The sequence below is a fragment of the Zonotrichia albicollis genome, chromosome 6, assembly GCF_047830755.1.
Source record: "Zonotrichia albicollis isolate bZonAlb1 chromosome 6, bZonAlb1.hap1, whole genome shotgun sequence".
NCBI lineage: Eukaryota > Metazoa > Chordata > Aves > Passeriformes > Passerellidae > Zonotrichia > Zonotrichia albicollis.
This window is the reverse complement of record NC_133824.1, coordinates 25,117,203-25,136,109: the sequence shown is the minus strand read 5'-3', so window position 1 is coordinate 25,136,109 and position 18,907 is coordinate 25,117,203. Positions and strand designations below refer to the sequence as shown.

Genomic DNA, 18,907 nt, shown 5'->3' with positions numbered 1-18,907 from the left:
CCTATACAAGCAATTACAGTCTGCATTAAACATATGCATTAACATGCAGATAGGTAAAACGTACACCACTAAAAAGAAAAGGGCAAGATCCAGACGCAGGAGAAAGAAAGTTTAAAAATATTTTTGTATTTTTCTTTCACAATGTGCAATATTGAAATTTCAGTTTGCTATTCATTTAACATTGTTTCTCATCATCTGTGTTCTATGAAAGTCATGTCCCTATACCACTAAATGGATCTTCCTTTTTCCATAGAGATGTAAATATAAGATATAATTACAGGATTTCTTCTGCTGAAAACAGTCATACTTTACACCTTTTTTACTTGTTCCCACTAGGTAGTGATTTTCTCTCTTACCCATGGATTACTCCCTTTCAAATCCACCATTCCTAACTACTCATTTGGTGGAGCACAGAAAGCTTTTTCAATCACTCATTTTTGCTGACCATGCACATGAGGTTGTGGAACTCAGCCTTGTCAACACAAGAGATTTGTTTTGGTACAGTTTCATTGTAAATTTTAAATAATGCAGTCATGACCTTAAATGCAGATGTTTTGCTTTCAATACCACAAAGCTTTTTGAAGTTTGTTTGCATCGCTTGGGAAGAGCTCTAAGTTAAAGTAAGCAAATGCTTCTTCTCTAATAAAAGTGTTCATGTAGGAGACTATATCCATCCCACATTTCAAATTATTTGTCTCCTGCCCAAACAAAGTCCTAGACAATGACGTGTTTCATGCAGTTATAGAAGCAGCATCCACATGACAGGTCTCAATGCTGCTTTAATTGGTTCAGATAACATGGTTTTCTTTTAAATAGCATGCCTCTATTTTTTTGTCAATTTTTAAAAGAAAATATAACCTTTCAGATGAAATATTACCATAAGTTCTTGAGTTGCTAAGAATCCTTCAAAAATTTGTTATAAAGACTCAGAAAGCCCTAGACTGGTAAAATTTATGTTGTAAATAATTTCCAGTATTGTGTTTCCAACGTGCATGGCAAATTCTTTTTATTTTCAGCCATCTAAGGAACAATAGCAACACATACCATGGTACTCAGTTAACAGTCCAAAGAACCGCTTCAAAAAACCACACAGATACATACTGGAAGAGGAGATTCACATAGTAGAAAATTAAAGAAAAATTTTCTAGGGGAAAATTCAGGTCCAAAAACATCAGATATTTTGCACTCAATAGGGAAAGAAGCCACTTGTCAAAAAAATGCAAATGAAATTTATCATCTGAAAAAATTGATTTCCTTAGGACTTCAGTGACAGAACTATAACTCAGTCACACAATCCTGTAAGGAGTGATGGATGGATTATTTACATGTACATTGAGGAATTTAGATTAAAAATACTCAAATTAGCTAAGTAGATTTGCAAACATTTGCACTATTTTTCTGTTTCATCAAATCCTTGTGCTCCGAAGACTCCATTTTCTGCTTTTATTTCAATCTATAAAACATGGGGGTGAACAGTGTTAGGTCATAAGCTGAAAAATGCTCATATTTCTTTTTAGAGGAAAATTTCAGACAGTAAAAGTTAAAACACTACTAGAAATGCCATTTTAAGTCTAGAAAAAGGTGGGTACCTGCTGCTGATGTGAATGCTAAGCAAGCAAATACCCATCAGTTTCAAGAGTTTAGGTAAGAACACAGACCTATAAGTTTACATAACACCAGTAAACAACTAGTCAAAAATTTTTTGCTCATCAGGCAAAAAATTCTTTTCTTAGAGCTGCCTTTGCTCAGTACTTGACCATTACATGGTCAAAGAGAGACACTAAACTAATCTTTGGTACCCCTGCATATCTTCAGAAAGCCTTATTGCTTTTAAATCATACTGCCGCATATAACTGAAAACAGGGTGGAGCAAATGGAAATTGCATATTTTGTAAGGAACAGAATTCCACATTGCAATTCTAAGCTAACTATCACTTAGTTGACAAGACAGTCTAGAGTTCAAATTTCTTCATTCCACTTAGACAATGCCCTACATTACATCCTTATTATTCATTTACCACCTTCTACAGGACAATTCTGTAACACTTTTCATTAAAGAATACCTGGAAAATAAAAAAGCAGATAGAAACAGCACTGGATGGAGTGCATTAGTCTGACCCCAAAACTCCTAATTACTTAAGGGATCATAGAATATCTTAAGCTGGAAGGGACCCACAAGAATCATTGAAGTCCACCTCCTGGCCGTGCACGGGACCAGAATTACACTATGTGTCTGAGAGCCCAAATATTTCTTGAACTCTGTCAGGCTGGTGCTGTGACCACTTCCCTGTGGAGCCTGTTTCAATGACCAAACAGCCTCTGGGTGAACAACTTTTTCCTAATATCCAACATAAATGTCCTCTGACATAACTTCAGGCCATTCCCTCAGGTCCTGTCACTGGTTACCACAGAGAAGAGATTTATGCCTGCCCCTCTGTTTCCCCTCATGAGAAAGATGGAGACAGTTTTGAAGTCTTTCCTCAGTCTCCTCCTGGATGAACAAGTCACCTCCCCATATGGCTTCCCCTCTAAACTTTCCCATCTTCATCCACCCTTTATGTCCTCTTCTGGACTATCTCTAAAAAGTCAGTGTTCTTCTTATACTTACATAAGGTGACGCCTTCCCAGCTCAGAGCAGAGGGGACAGTCCCCTCCCTTGCCTGGCTGTGATGCTGTGCCTGATGCACCCCAGGACAGGGCTGGCCCTCCTGGCTGCCAGGGCACTGCTGACTCATGTTCACCTAGCCACAGACCAGGACCACCAGGTCCTGTTCCACAGTGCTGCTTCTCAGCCTCTCCATTCCCCAGTATGTCCATACATCCAGGGTTGCCCCATCCCAGGTGCAGAATCCAGCATTTTCCCTTATTGAATTTCATGTGGCTGGTGATTACACAATCCTCTGATTTCCAAAGTTTTTTCTGCAGGGCCTCCCTGCCTTTGAGGGAGTCAACAGCTCCTCCCAGTTTAGTATCCTCATTAAACATACCTAGTACACATTCCAGGTCTGTGTTCAAGTCATTTCCCCAAAATGGAACCCTCCAGAACCCCACAGGAACTACTGACAACTTGCCAGTCTCATGTGACCCCATTTTGCATCCAACCCATGAACCAGTTGCTCACTCATCATCAAACACACCTCGATGTATTTATCCAGATCTAGACTGGACATTTTACCCAAAGGGATACTGTGAGACACAGTATCAAAAGATTTACTGAAATTCATATATATTAGATCAGCTGGCTTCCCTTGATCGGCGAGCTGGGTTACCTTGTCATAAAAGGAAATCAGGCTTGGGAATAAAATAGTATTTCTACAAACTGATGTTATTGCTGAGAATTTTCACTGATAGCTGAAATTTCATTCATGTTTAGGATAAATATCATGTCTTTAGCAGTGTTAGCAAAAGGGTATCTTGGTCCACAAACAGAGTGATCAACATTTCTAGGAAAACATTGTTTCCCCATTAAAAAAAAAATGTGTGCTTTTGGAAATAGGCCTGGTTTTTGCACCTTCTGGTTCTCTAAACAATAAAGAAAAAGCCCATTTCCTTCATTTGCATAAGCAGAGTATCTCTTTTAGCAGCTGATTTTTCCTAGTATATTTTTCATCTAAGCAAAAAATGATCACGAAATAAAATAATTGTGCCTCTTTCCCTTCATTTGCATATTGCCCCTAAAATGTCTCATTTTTTACATAATCAGTGTTATTTGGATGAATGTGTTTGCACAGCTTTGGAAAACCAATGTGGGTTTTTTTCCTTCTCATGTTGGAGGGAACCATTTATTTCAAAGAGTTAAACAGCCACAGGGACCCTTGAGATGTTCTACATCCTCTAGCAGTGGTATGCACTCTGCTAAGCTTTGAAAGATACCCTATGCAGCAGCCCCTTTGAGGATATGGCTATGTAAACCATCCAGACTCTTTTCCTACCTATACTAAAGGCCTAGTGTCTCCAGGATAAAAAAAACCTAACGATTCCTGTAATTGGAAAAAATTACTGCTAGAAAGAATCAACAACAGGAAACGACTGAAATGGATAGGTAATCCAAACACGTGCCTGAAATTCCATCATTCATAATATAATTGGTACAAATATTCTCAACAAAGCTCCACTGTTAGTCACACATACCATTGTTTACATTGTTGTGATGCTTAGATTAACACAGATATAACTGTACCTTAAACCTGGGACATTTGTGGCATGACATAAGTCAAACCCCTGTCACATATCTGTTTATCTTGCTGCCTTTTAAAACAGAAGTGGGACTCGGCAACAACGATGCAGATCCCATATGTCTTGAAGTCCCAGAGCCGCATGGGTTTCTTCTGGAAACTGGGATCATTAAGTGAAAAATGCTGTGAAATAAGCCCTTTAAACACAATAGCCAAATTATTTTCTCAGTCACTAACTGTAGCTCAGGAATCTTTACTCTGGCATCATTCCTCTTTCTCAGAAAATAGAAATTAATAACATCCCTCATGTCACCATGTGTGATTGCTCTGTGTAACTTAATATTGTGATCTCTCCCATTCAGTATATACTTGCAGCTACTTAAACACAGCAAAATATTTAGTTAAGTGTGTGCAGGAAAGAGCTAATTTGGGCAAGGTATATTAAATCTCACATTTCCATAACTGATTTACACAGCATTTTACTTCTGAAAATAAGGATTTGTCAGCCCAGCTGATTTCTGCTTCTTCATTTAAAGGCAGACAACCTTTGACAACCCCACTTCACTACCTACAACATAACAGAACTTCTTACTCAATTCTAAAAGGCTCCATGGAAAGCTACCAGTTTTATCTTGACAGAAAAAGGGCATTTTTAAATCTTCCAGTTCAGACTCCTTTCTTAACAGTCATCTGGGTCACTCTAAGTTCTGGTATCCTTTATTGTTCTGCATGTAACTATTATATCACTGTAAGAGAGTGGGGGAAAAGTGAGTCAAAGAAGGAAAACCAATCAAGGATGAAGGTAAAGAGCAGGGGGAAAACAGATTCCTAAAAGGTTTTTTCCTGGCAGGAAAATGCAGGCATAGGTTGTGTGAAGGGTAATGGGAATCAAGGAATTGAGTGATCTATCTGCTTCAACTGAAGAAAAGATTTTTGGATGTAAGACATTTGCTGTTATTGGAAGATGAACAGAAGGGACAGAATACAGAACCTCTGTAAAATTAATAGACCCAAAGGAGACTGAAACACAGCACTCCAAATAATTTAGAAAAGAACAACACTGAGGGCAAACATTTCCTTATATAATTTGGCAGCCCAGAGCTAAAAAATGAAATGTGGATCTCTATTACTTGGCAACACCGTATGGCAAAAAATGGCCTTGTGTGAATAATATGCAAAGCAACTGTGAGTTTTAATTCAATTTATCAGAAAAATTATGAAAAGAAATATCTTCTACTCTGCCAAATTTTATACTGTTTTTCCAATCTGTTTTCTAGGGGGTTTTGTCATTGTTGTCAATTATTTTTAATTTTAGTGAATATTGCATCAAACACAATTATTCTTCTCTTTCAAAATTACATTCAAGCAACATAGAATTAACAGCAAAATGCTCAGAATGTTGAGAATTTCTTTTAGCAATTTTGCAGAAAAAGTTCATAATTCTATTCTTTTCCTTGAAGTTCATGCATCAAACATGCTTCAAGAAACAACAGCTAAGGAGAAAGGTTACTACTAAGATTTGATACAGAGAGTTAAAAGCAAATTTTTAAGAAAATACTCTAGTCTCCAAAGAGCAACTCAAAATTCATAATAGACAATCTTTTCTTTGTTTGGGCTTTTCTTAGTAAAAGAGTAGTTTAAAAAAGTTTAAAAAGATAATTATTTGCAAAATTACTGCAGAAGAAAATGACAGGTTGAACATCCTTCTACATTAATTGCTGAGCAAATCTCTACCTTTTTACCACATTTATTTCTACAAAATATTAATTTCAATTTTTAGTCAAATGACCTTTACAAGGTTTATGTTTTTTTATGATGAACAAATATGAAAGAGGGATGAGTCAAAGATGCTATTACTGCCTCTCTTCTAAATTGTGTTTTATCTAAAAATCTTTTCAGCTACAAGTATTATTCAATTATAAAAGCAAAAGCCCATAGATGCTAACAGGGCAAGAAATTGGCAGATTTTATGATCTGAGACATGTAGGCTTCTGAAGAAGCACCAATTTCATTACAAGATCTAGGAATTTGTGTTGTTCTACTAGGTTTGCTTCATCATCCAGTGATAAAACCTCTTGTTTAATCTGTGTTCCCTTCACCACTCCTTTGAACCAGATGATTGCATTGAAGCTCTGTAGATTTCTCAGCTACAGGTAGCAAATCCTGACAAATGTTAACCCTAAAGAAAGTTCGATATAAAATTTTGGCTTTTGCAACTCCAAAGAAACTAAAGGAATACAGGCTGAAAAGAATTGAAAGTGTGTCAAGTCATCAAAATAAGGCCATTTTTAGGACCTATTGATCAGGAAACTATAGACTTATTCTTGCAGCTTTGCACCAGTTTTGGGGAAAGCCTTGGAAAAGAGAAAATGGTAGAACAGCCAGTAAATCACATCTTGAATCAAGGATAGCCAACATGGTCTCAGGAAGGGAAGGGCATGCATGCCTCACTTAGTTGCTGGAATTGTTTGAGCCTGTGGCTGCCAACACAAACATGGGGAATGGTGGGGATGCTGTGCACCTGGATTTTCAGAAAACTCTTGCCAGAATTCCTAACTGATATTACTGTCTAATGTGCAAAGCCATAGCCTAATTTCAAAAGGGCAAAGGTGCTCTCACAGAAGTAAAAGGCTGGCCCTTAACCAGGAAATAAGACAAGCCCCCCTAAATTGCAGGGAGGTTTATGATGTTAAGGCTTGACCTTATTAATAAGCTTACAAATGCACTGTGAGATGAAATTAATATGTACCTATGCTTAGAAAGAATCAATTATGATGCATCTTGACGACAAGTAGAACATAATGTTATTTAATATGAAGACTTATTAATAATAAAATTGTCATTTTGCTAATTTTATAAAAGCAAAAAGTAAATTTCAGCATTAAAGACTATCACCTCAAGGGGCACAGCTGTAATATCACACACGAAGCCACTACTAAACTTGCTAGAAATATAAGCTTGAACACAGAAAAAAGTTTTAATCCAAGAGCCTCTGGGTAAAAAAAATATGTTAAGAGTAACTGTGAAGCTGCAGATAACTAATTTGTCAATTTAGCTGCAGAATTGAACATAAAAATCCAAATTTGGGTTGATTTGAAATCAAAGTGAAAGACAAAAATTAAGGTGAAAAAATATTAAGACTAGGAAAACAAACTGGCTCAATTATTCCTACATGTTGCATTTCCAAATAGTATTTAAAGAAGTGAAGGCACAAAGTTATGAAATAAGAAATTGGCAAAAATCTCTTTTACTTACTGTGCAATTGAAAGCACCCACTCAGAATAAAAAAAAAAACCAAACACCTATCCCCTGCCATTTTCCTATTCCCTAGAAATCTGACTTGAATAAATCCACTAGAAAGTTTTTCCTATACCACTGAACAAATTTTTTTCTTCCTTTGAAATTATTTTCCCTTAAAAAAATGCATTTACATATTTATTTAGTTAGGGAGGGGTGGGGGGAAATATTTCCTAATCTGTGGAGAAACACTCCAGTCCTTGATTTAATCATAATTTTATACCAAGAAAATTTAGTTAATTTAACACTGACACCTTTAGATTGGACTACAAGTCTTTCTTTCAACAAGAAAAATGTGAGGATTATGTGCAAACCTCTTCAACAGAGAAGATATTTTGTTGTCTAGTGAACATCAACCTTCAAGCCCTCAGCATTTTAAGTATCATAACCCCTACTGGATAAAAACTGCAGATAAATTAAATTCCAGGCAAACTTGGGGAATCACTTCACAGTTAATCACTTCACAGATTTTATCTGTCTGGTTATCATAAATCTGGTTATCTACTGTCATTTTCCTAGTACAGAGAATATGAAACTCTGAAATATGTTAAAACTGTAAAGTATCCGTTTTAACATGCTTGTCTAGAGGTATGACTTTTAAAGATGAATCATAAAAATTGTTGCTTGATTTTTTCAAAATCACATTAATTTTTTTATCAATGTGTAAAATGAAGAAAAAAGACTAGTCATAGTATCATGGTGATAGCCAGAGACAACTGTATAATAAATGAAATAACTTTTATTCTGTAATACTTTTGGAGATGATAAATTGAATTGTCCTTTACTCATTTTTGTAGGTTAAAACATCTCTTTGATTCATCAAAGGAACAAAATACTTCTGTTTCTAAAATGAAGTCCTTTCTTTAAAAAGACCCAACAACATTTGTAAGGCTTGATCCTGTAAAAGAAAGTAGAGGTAACACAGTGGAGACACAGCCCTCCTTGGATTAGGAGGATTATGCTGGCCTCCAGCAGGACTTCTTCACAAGGTAGGAACACCCACTCCAGCTGTCACTTCTAATAAGGAAAGAAAGAACCCACATTTCACCAAATCTGCAGCCTGATCATGAGATACTGCTAAATATCAGACAGAGGAAGGAGCTTCGTGGCAGCTGATTCAGTGTTTTGAGAGTTCTGTACAGTAGCAACTCAGACCTTTACATTTACACAATGGGATTAAACAAAACAGGAGTTTATATCAATGATTCACTTGTATGTTGAATATTTCCTTAAAATCCCTCTCCCTTCTGGTCACATCCAGCCCTCTGCTTCAATGTCTGCAGAAAGAAATATGGCTATTGCCACAAGAGCTTGTGTCTCACTACTCAAAGCATGATACTGCCTTTATCATGCCAAACCCACAAAACTAGGATGGGGTAAATCAGCAGTAGGTGTGTTGGAAAAAAAGCAATTATCATGTGCTGTATGTTTATCTACTACTTTTTTTTTTTCCACATGCAATCAACCACATGGGAATGAAACTTAAAATTAAAGTAATTTTTTGCAACATCAGGGCTTGTTTGTTAGGTTGGGACTGCTGCCTCAAATTACAGTGAATGGATTAAATGAATGAATGAAGGACAAGTTGATTTTCTGTACACCACAGAAAATACCGATAACAATGGAATGGTATTTTGCAGAGCAGAGAAATGCAGTTACACATACATCACAAAGTGATAGAATGTTTACTACTTGTTCATCATAAATCACAGATTAATGTAATCTGGCACCATAATTATAATACTATAATTTAGAAAGGCATGATACTGTGATAATTTAGATACTAATTTAAGTAGTAAGAGCCCTGGCAAACTCTATAATTTTAGAGCATCAGGTCAACAAAATCAAAAATGGCAAAAGATTTTAAGAAAGGTTTTGAAAAACCTCACTGGAATAGCTGTGAATCCAGATTTCATTTAATACAAACCACTAAAGCCTGAGGAGAAAGGGAGTTCCTCAGCATGGCCCTGGTTTTGGCACAGTGCTTGGTATTCGAACAAGACAATTGGAATATGTGTTTTCCTGTAACAAAACTAAATTGGCATGAATTTTTAAGACAGAAGTAAAACAGATACCACGTTCAGGGTCCATATCTCAATGGTTGGGATAATGGAATTAGACAAGGATCATGGTTTGAATCAATCATTACAGTACATGGCAAACTGTGTCTGTGCATGAATGAATAAAGCAGAGTTAATTAAAAAATCTGATTGCTAAATCTTGGATATTTTTTTCTTCCTTTTATATGTATTTATCATTTAAAAGATTCCTTTGTGCCATATAATGTGGATGTAGATGGAGGAGGAAAGCAAGAAATCTTAATTTGTTGTGGTAAAACAAGTCTAAGAGACTGTCTGCTTCAAAAGCTATTGTCACTATTGCTAAGATTACAAACTATGGTAAGGTGCCTTGGATTTATATGAGGAACATAGCACTGGAATCAGCAATATTTCCAAAAGTACATAATTCTTTTTAGAGATGCTCCACACAACTCCACTTCAAGATTACAAAACCTTAGTCTTCACTATATTTTAACATTTAAAGGTACAAGCCTCCTGAGAAGATCTGGTGTCCCACTTGCTCACAGATTTCATTGCTAAAAGTTTTTAAAAACAAGTAATGAATTAAAAATACCACTACAGAGCATTCAATGTGTTTCTTGTAGTTTGAAAGTATAGGAAAAGGGCAAAAGTTTTTAAGAAATCATAAATTTTCTATGAAGTTCACTCTGAAGTTAGCAACTTAATTTAGAAGCACTGAACAAATAACAATTACAGAAGAACTCATAACAGTGAGAAGTCATAAAGGATAAAAATAAAATACAAAGTCATAAAAATCATAAAACCCATAAGATTCGAGGAAATATTATGAATCTGTGTCAGGGGAGATTTAGATTGGATATTAGGGAAAAGTTCTCCACCCAGAGGGTGGCTGTGCACTGGGAGAGGCCTTGAGGAAAGTGGTCACAGCACCAGCCTGTCAGAGTCCAGCAAGCATTTGGAGAATGCTCTCAGGCACATGGTGAGATTCTTGGGGTTCTCCTGTACAGGGCCAGAAGCTGGACTCGGTGATCATTGTGGATCCCTTCCAAATCAGGACATTCTGTGATTGCATTCAGTGACTCCTGTCTGAATGAAGACCCAAATCCTATCTTGAAGTTAAATACATATATGTACCTCATTACTTATCCCTTATTTCAGAGGTAATTGTTTATTATTTATTAATATTTATTATTTATTTAATTTCAGAGGTAATTAATAATTATTTATTACTTCTGAAAGTGTCTCCATCACAAGCACAGTTGTTTGGATGGGCTTCTTACCAGATGCAGGGAGCCAACATCCAGCAACAGAACTGCTCTGAGAGGCCTAAAGTCCCAAAATTACTCTTTCAACTCAGCAAATCCATCAGTCCAGATATGCCCCACCTCTCTTTTCCATTTTATGCAGTAAATGAACACAGTTCTTACTCTGCTTGAGGCAGGGAGCATACTACATCTCAAATACTTTCCAGATACAGGAATCACCTCTTTGCAAAGAGAATTGTTCAGCTTCTGAGACAACTAAAATGCCCTGAATTACCTTCTCTGCCACCCTTGGCTTCTGTATAAGAATAAGCAGGATTGACACAAAAAAACTCTGCTAGGCATTAATCCCCTGTTGACAGAACTGTCATATTCAGTCAAGTACATTTGATGCATATAACGATTTAGGCTCTGTAAAATATCAATGTTGATAGTTACAATTTTTAGCTGTCAGATTTTATTCCCCTACCAGAAAACTGTTTTCTACTAAAAAGGTTAACTGGTTCTCTGAACTATAAAGAGAAAAAAGTGAAGCAGGAAGATACCATGGACAAAGCTGCAATTACAGAAGGTACTGGTGACAACAGCAAGCTCTGGAACCTTGCCCATCTGGTTAATTACGATGTCATGGTCCGCTCAATGCTCAGTGTTTACAGGGCTTTACTTCAGGGCCTGTCATTTATTCTATATATTAACATCTAGAACTATAACCATGATATAACCTAGTCATTGGAAAAGGCCACAAACCCTGCTATGATATGTCTCAATGCCAGTGCTGCAGCTTTACTGCATCTGAGACTGAACCACAAAAAAACACATGGATTTTAAAACTGAGGAAAGACAGAAAAGCACTGCTAAGTGGCGGTACTTTGAAGTGACTGATAGCTCTGTACTTCTTGTGCTGTGCAATTAAAAAAGTGTCTGCAAAGGCTGCTAATTAATTAACTAACACATATCCACAGCAGGCAACTCATCCTACTGGAGATATGTCTCATTTAGAATATTAAAATGTATGGACTGAAGCTTAGATGTTGGGCTTGATTCCTTTTTTCCCATGTTCAAAACCAGAAACAGATGTGGAATATCTGTTTATGATTTCTACTGCAGTGTATAGATCAGGAGGAGCTCCACTGAGTAAAGCCAGATTACATATAAATTATTTGCCTTGTAAATATTGCAGAGGATGTGGGATTAGAGCCCTGGAAGTTGTTTCAGACCACAAGATCTCCCTCTCTGCCTCCAATGTCTCAACAACAAACCTCGCATATCTCTATTTCCAAAACGGAAGACATTATTCCCAGTCAGACCTAACCCTGCCCAGAAGCAATCAAATGTTTTTAATGCTTAAAAACCATGGCTTTTTTTTCTTCAAAATCTCCCATGATTGTTATCTAGCCCATTGCTAGAGAAAATGGTACTTAAAAAGAAAAGTATAGTACTGGAAAGTCAACTTCTTGTATTTGACAGAGTATTTGTTACTGCTCTTGAGATTCTTTCACTTCAGATCCAAGATCTTGAAGATGTCATATTGTGACTTGCTCTACACTATAAACAAGCAAACCTCTAAATAAAGTAATATTTTAATACTAGTAAATACACAGGAGAACCTCTCAACACCAATATATATATTGTTCTGATATGGATTCTGATACAGGCTAATATGGGTACCATTTTTAAAAGTCTAGGTCTAAGTATGCACTTTAATAAATGCATTGAGGCAAAAGCATATCTCTGCCTGGATCCTCCTGTGCATAGACAGGACATTTTTTTTCATCCTACCTTTTGAAATTTACACTTGAAATATTTTAAACCCTTTATATCAGGAGTGAACACCTGAAAAGGTGGTTTCCCCTCAGCTGTTTCCCATTTGATACCTGGCCGGGCAGCGAGAGGACAGGTGCTGGGGCTACTTTGTGCAGCCCTCTGCGAGTTACCTGCGCCGAGAGCCACCCCTGGAGGGTTCCACAGGCGGAATGTCTGAACATCCCCCTGAGCCGCCCGTGCAAGCGGTGCCTCCCGCGCCCGGGGCGGAGGCTGTGGAGCAGGGGGGATTCCAGGGCCGGTACGGGCTGTGCGGTTCCCAGGACAGGGGGCAGCGGGGATTGCAGGGCCGGTACGGGCTGTGCGGTTCCCAGGACGGGGGGCAGCGGGGATTCCAGGGCCGGTATGGGCTGTGCGGTTCCCAGGACGGGGAGGCCGCGGAGCCCCGCGACGGGCGGTGCGCGGGCGCCATCTGCTGTCCCGCCGCGGCTGCGCCCCCGGAGGCGGGTCCGGAGCTGCGGCTCCACGGAGGGCCCGGGGCAACGAGAGCCGGGACCCGGGTGGGAAGGCACGGCACGGGCCAGCCAGGGAGTTGGCGAACACTACCAGGACCTACGGGATAAAATACGTATTTTTCTTTTCAAATTAAAGGGTACAGCTGTTATAAATAGGGGGTAAGAATGCCACTGCAGTGTTAAAAAATGTTTGGGCGCACCTATGCGCACGGACACCCTTCTGCCCGCTCAGCGGTACCGCGGGAGGCCCCTCAGCCCCGCGGCTGCAGCGGCCCGGCTCTCTCTGCTCTCTTACCTGGCAGGTGAGTGCATCGACCTCAAAACATGACATTCAAGCAGTAAAAATATTCAAGCAGTCAGATCTTCTAGGTCTTCTGCTTCTTCCGTACCAGAAGGCAGCCTGCGGGAGCACAAGACAGCGCATTTGGCCCTTAGCGGCCGAGCCGAGCGCGGGCTGGCAGGGCGGCTGCTGCCCGTCCCTGGCTGCCAGAGGGACGCTGGCTTCTCCCTGCCCTCGGTCCCGCAAGCCATCCGGGGCCACTGCCAGCGCTCGGCATCGGGCAGCCCCCCTTGTTTTGATGTTTTCGTGTTTTCTTAACCTTGATAAAGGGACCAGACAAGCGGAATGCTCATGGTAAATAAATTCTTGTTTATAACTCTGTCCATTTCAGTGAGGTGGAGATAGTAGGTGGGCAGTATCCTGTGTTAAATGAGTATAGAAGGAAAATAAACAGCCTACAACCTTCAACCTGTTTTAGGAACAAGGATGTTTACAAGACTATGACATTAATGAACCTAAAGAATATTTATGACATTAATCAAAATCAACTAACTAACAGGTCACTTTAGGAAGGCTAAATTTTCACTATCTGGGTAGTGAAAATCTTGGAACTTTTGAAAAAGAGAACCAAATTCTTTCATTGCATCAATTGTCTTAAATAAACAGTACACTAAAATGAGTCCTCATATTAAATACCATCCTTTTAATGGTTTTCAACAGAAGGAGATGGAAAACATTGGTGAAATTAACCTGACAGATGAGGTAGCAGAGCTGCAATTTTAGAAGTAATATCCTTCCACAAGATCCAATAAAAATGAAACAGTCCTGTGTTTTTCTGTAGGCTCCTTATTTTATTTTCTGTTGCTTTGACTGGCAAGCCCAAATATTTTAGCATGAATTTTATTACTGAGGAAAACAACATGATTATTTAATGAAGATTACATCAGAGATGCATCTCATACCTCTAATATCATAATATTAACTTAAGAAAAAAGTTTATCCAGCTGTTCTTATTAAAAACTCAGTAGATCAACAAGAAAACTGTAGCTATGGGTTTTTCTCCGTGTTTTTCTGAAATGAGCGTACACAGAAATTAGAATTTCTGCAAAGTATTTTTCTTTCATTAAATCTAAAATTTTTTATGAAGATTTCAGTGAAAAAATGTAGACACTAGTCAGAAATATATTCTTCTTCTATAGAAGTAGGACTAGATCTATGCCACCATTTTACCATTTTCCCTATTATGGTTATTGTGATGTAAAATGTTATTGGACCCCATGAACAGAATACTGATGACAAAAAGGGAAGGAAATCACAGAAATATGTATTTTTGATTCATTTGCATTTTTGAAAATATTTTCCTTCTAAATTTACTGTGTGAATTCACACACTTGTTCTTTACACTACAAGTGTAAAGAAGTATCTTTATTTAGGTTTCAGTCTACCAGAAGGACTGAAATGCAAATTTAGTCCAAACCTTTGAATGACCCTTTTTAAAAACGCCAAGCAGTGTCACAGACTTGCCTGGAGGTTGCCATCAAGGATAGCAAATTTCTTGGTATAGAAAATCTCAGGGAAACCTGAAATACAGGACACTTGCCAGAGTAAATACTATTTAAGATTCTTCTGGTTTGTGTACATATAATGATCATTAGAGCTTCAGGAATAGTTATTAAAAGAGAAAGAGTGAGCACTAAGAGGACTCTGCTTGTTTCCTGACAGCATTACCTGGAGTTACCTAAACACCAGAGCGTGGTTCCATCAATAACTTCATTGTTATAGACAGAGAAAAAAGAATAACTGTTTTTCTTTCCTATATAGTCAAAGCATGGAAAGGAATCTGTTTCTTCATAGTGGAGGCAGTCCTTTATCCCTACTAAAACCAGCAGTGCAAATGTTTGCTACAACAGAAAATGTCTTAGGGGGTTTTATAATAGCTGCCCACTTCTCACTTAACAGAAATAAAATTGTTATAATTCCATGTAAACAGCCTTTCAGTCATGTGTCATATTCTAGTTAAGGCTGACCAGTACAGAATTTGATCTGTGAGAGGAGTCCAATGTAAGTGGCAGAATTGTTCCAGGAATAATAAATTAGGATTTATGTTGAAAAATAAATAGGGTGGATGTCATCTGCTGGGAAACACAACTGAGAAAAAGTAAGAACAGGAAATACCTGAACTGCAGGTCCCACGTGATGAAAGAGCAACATTAAAGAATGTTTTTCTTGGCCTTCACTAAACAGATGCTTTCTCCAAAAGATGTTCCTTAATTAAAAGAAAAATGCCAATATTCCCTTGATTTAAAAGAAAATAAATCATAACTGATACATTATAGACTACTTGTTTTCAGGTTTGAATTATCTATATGATCCTCTTAACCAGTATTGTAAAGCTTCTTAGCACCGAGAATATGCCACCAAACAGCAACCTCAGTAACCTTAGAGGCTTTTTGGGCCATGTTTCTCATTTAGGCTGAAGTTGTTTAGTGAAGATTGAAATTTTGTGGGCTCTGCTCAAAGAGAACATAACATTCTGCATCCCACACACAGAGATTCATGCAAAAATAGATATGGTTATTTCAAACTGCAAGAAATATAAATACTTCAATTCCAAACATTAGAGAACAAAATTAAGTACTTGTGCTCACACTTTCAACAGGAAGGGAAGAAATAATCACAGTTTACAGGAGGGTCTCTTTGCACCTGCAGTTTAGTTGCTGCAGTCCATCACCTCCACTACCTTTGAAAGTATACTATTTAAAAAATGTTAAGCCACACTTACAAAGAACTCTGAGTGCTTCCTGTGCTGTCTCCTTGCTCAGTCTCAACCAGGGCTGGAATCTAATAACTCGGAACTAGTGATTTCCTGGCAGAATATTATATTTCAGCTTACAACCATTCTTTCTGGGAATTGAGGTAGTGCTGTGGAAAGCATTGAATCCATAACTGTGCAGGTTGGATTAGATCTACTCTAATCTAATGTTTAAAAATAATATTTACCTTACTTTAGTGGAATTTTAGCCATTTCCTTTATTACTTTGATAATACTTCAGATATAGTTATAAACCCAGATGGGAAGGAAGAAAAAAAAGTCCCAGGAAAAATTAGGGACGAGATTTTTATATAAACGAGATTTTTTCCAGCATTCTGATATATGCATGTTTATATTTATATATGTATATGATATACAATCTATTATGAAGAAATAGTTTACTGCAAATATTTACATAAAGCATGTTGGCACCAGGGATTGCATACTATTTGACATATTCTGTTCTCATTATTGAAAAAGTATTGGTGCTTTCTAATGTACTGTTGATAAGAAGGCAACCACAATATTAATCTTCCAGGCTAGCACTCCAAATTTCCTTTACAAGAGACAACACAAAATGCATTCATATTTTTGTATTCTTATACCAGATCCATATATATCTAGCAAGCACCAACTTATTTTCACCAGCCCTGAAACGGTTTGACTGGATGCAGCCTGGAGATTTATGAATACCACTGTAAAGATCAAAGTTTGTTGTCACCATGTCTGGTTAACACAGGCAATTATTAAAAGGAAGGAGAAAACTATTTGTGCCAGAACTTGGACCCTTTAATAACTCAGAGTCCTATGTTTAGAACAGAACAAGGAATTACAACACACAATATTTTGAGGCTTTATTTCCAGTCATTTTATTCCATTCAGGATTTCAAATAGAAATCCTAAGCTGCCACAGGTTTTGTTTTTGCATGAACAGTTCTTCCACAAACAGGGCAGAAATTACTTTCAGACAGGAATCATTATTTAAATAACACATGATTCCACCTAGTTACAAATACACTGGCAGAGCAAGAAAATTAAATTGGGGGGGGGAAGACTTGGCATATTTCATCAGCTCAAAGAATTATGAAATGAAGTTTTAGAGGATCTGCAAACCCAAAACACCACAAAGGTCGCCTATCCATGCCTATTTATTCTACTATGCTTAATGACAAATTTTGCAAGCAAACCATTTGGTAAGAGCTTCATCCTGAAGAAATGAAAATAACAATAGTAAAACTCAACAGTTATATAAAATCATATATGTTTAGAGATACACAATTTAAATTATGAGGTTTTTCCTCAAAGAAAAAACCATTCAAATTGCTACTGAGTGGAAAAGGGAGGCAGCTCAAATTACTTGGGGTGATTCAAGTTCACACCTTTCTCAGGGGTAAAAAAGAGTTCACAGTCATTCCTCAAAATCCGGAGAATTATATAATCAGTCTTGGGTCTCTGTCCAACCTGGAATTCATTTTTTCCCTGGCTCCTTGTTTTCAGGACACTCATTTCTCTTCTGCAAGAGAGAATCTTAGATCCACTTTCATCCCTGTAATGCTTACTGGGCTCAATCCCCTCATTGTCCCTTTGATTTCCCACTTGGAGCCTCTTTGAGGCAGTTCCCAGCCTGTCCATATATTTCTGTAGGCAATATTCTTTCAGAACACCTGGTTTTGGCAATCACCTTGAGTAAAGCTGAGGACATAATTAGGTCCTCCATGGGCCCTGATATGTACAAGATCTACACAGCCCCTTACAAGGATGGAAGAAAAGTTCTGAAATTAAAATAGTCAAAATCCCTGGAGTTTTAGAAAATGTGGACTTTGCCTAAATTTTCTATTTGGCCACAACTTTCAGAAGACATTAAGTAGCAGTGGGTCCATTAAAAGTATATTTATGTCTTCTACATAAAAGAGTGAAGACCTTCAGAAGACCTCTGAACTGAAAGTATGAAGACTTTACTCATCAAAATTCTTTTCAGTTACTTAGGGAGTTTTATTCTTATACAGACTTCAGCATTACCAATACTAGAGAGCTCTAGAGGATACAGGAATTAAGGAATACCATCAAGGAACTACAGCCATACTTCTCAGCTCTTGAGGGTTTTTAATAAATCTAACAGTATTAAAGCTGAGGGGAAATTATATTTAATTTCCTTTTGTTCACTATCTTTATTTTTAAGATACCATGGAAAGTTATGGGAGACTTGTCCCAGGTTTTGGAGACCCAGTCTATCATAAATCCTTAAACTTACGTGTTAGTCTTCTTAACAGACTGTTGCCTTCAATTTTCTTGTGTTTCAGCATTTCCTGATACCATCAGAGACCACAGGTGAAGTGTTGAAATAAAGCAAGAGTTTTCTCCTGATGAGATGTCCAGACAGACACGACTAAGGAGATGAGCAGCTACCCATATCCTACGTATAAGGTTCCATTGTTATATTACCCAGCACAGGGGAATTTCGTCCAATCTGTTTAATTAATTTTAGTACTTACATTTCATGCTAATTATTTTTCCCCACCTCAATATATTGTGAGCTGAGGATTTTTTTAAGAGAATCATTAGAATACTCTCAGTAATATTCTGGGGAAAAAAAGGAAAAGGAAAAAAAATGAGAACATTTGGCACTGTCTTTATTTTAAATTATATTGGTTTAACTAACATCTAAGAGTAATTTTAGCCACATTGTTTCTTCTGTGGTAATTGCCCATAAAAGAGTGGGACAACAGGGTGAAGGAATGGATCACCCAAAGATCTACCCAAATA

The 18,907-nt window shown here is 37.6% G+C and overlaps 1 long non-coding RNA gene across 2 annotated transcripts in view; it reads right to left on the bottom strand.

Moving 5' to 3' along the window:
• The window catches only part of LOC113459238 (uncharacterized), a 189,283-nt gene extending 175,534 nt beyond the window's left edge, over nucleotides 1-13,749 (bottom strand). For both annotated transcript variants that reach the window (XR_012580800.1, XR_012580801.1), the window contains exon 1: nucleotides 13,348-13,749. This is a non-coding gene — a long non-coding RNA (uncharacterized LOC113459238). The remainder of the gene's footprint in view (nucleotides 1-13,347) is intronic.
• Nucleotides 13,750-18,907: the final 5,158 nt, after the last annotated feature.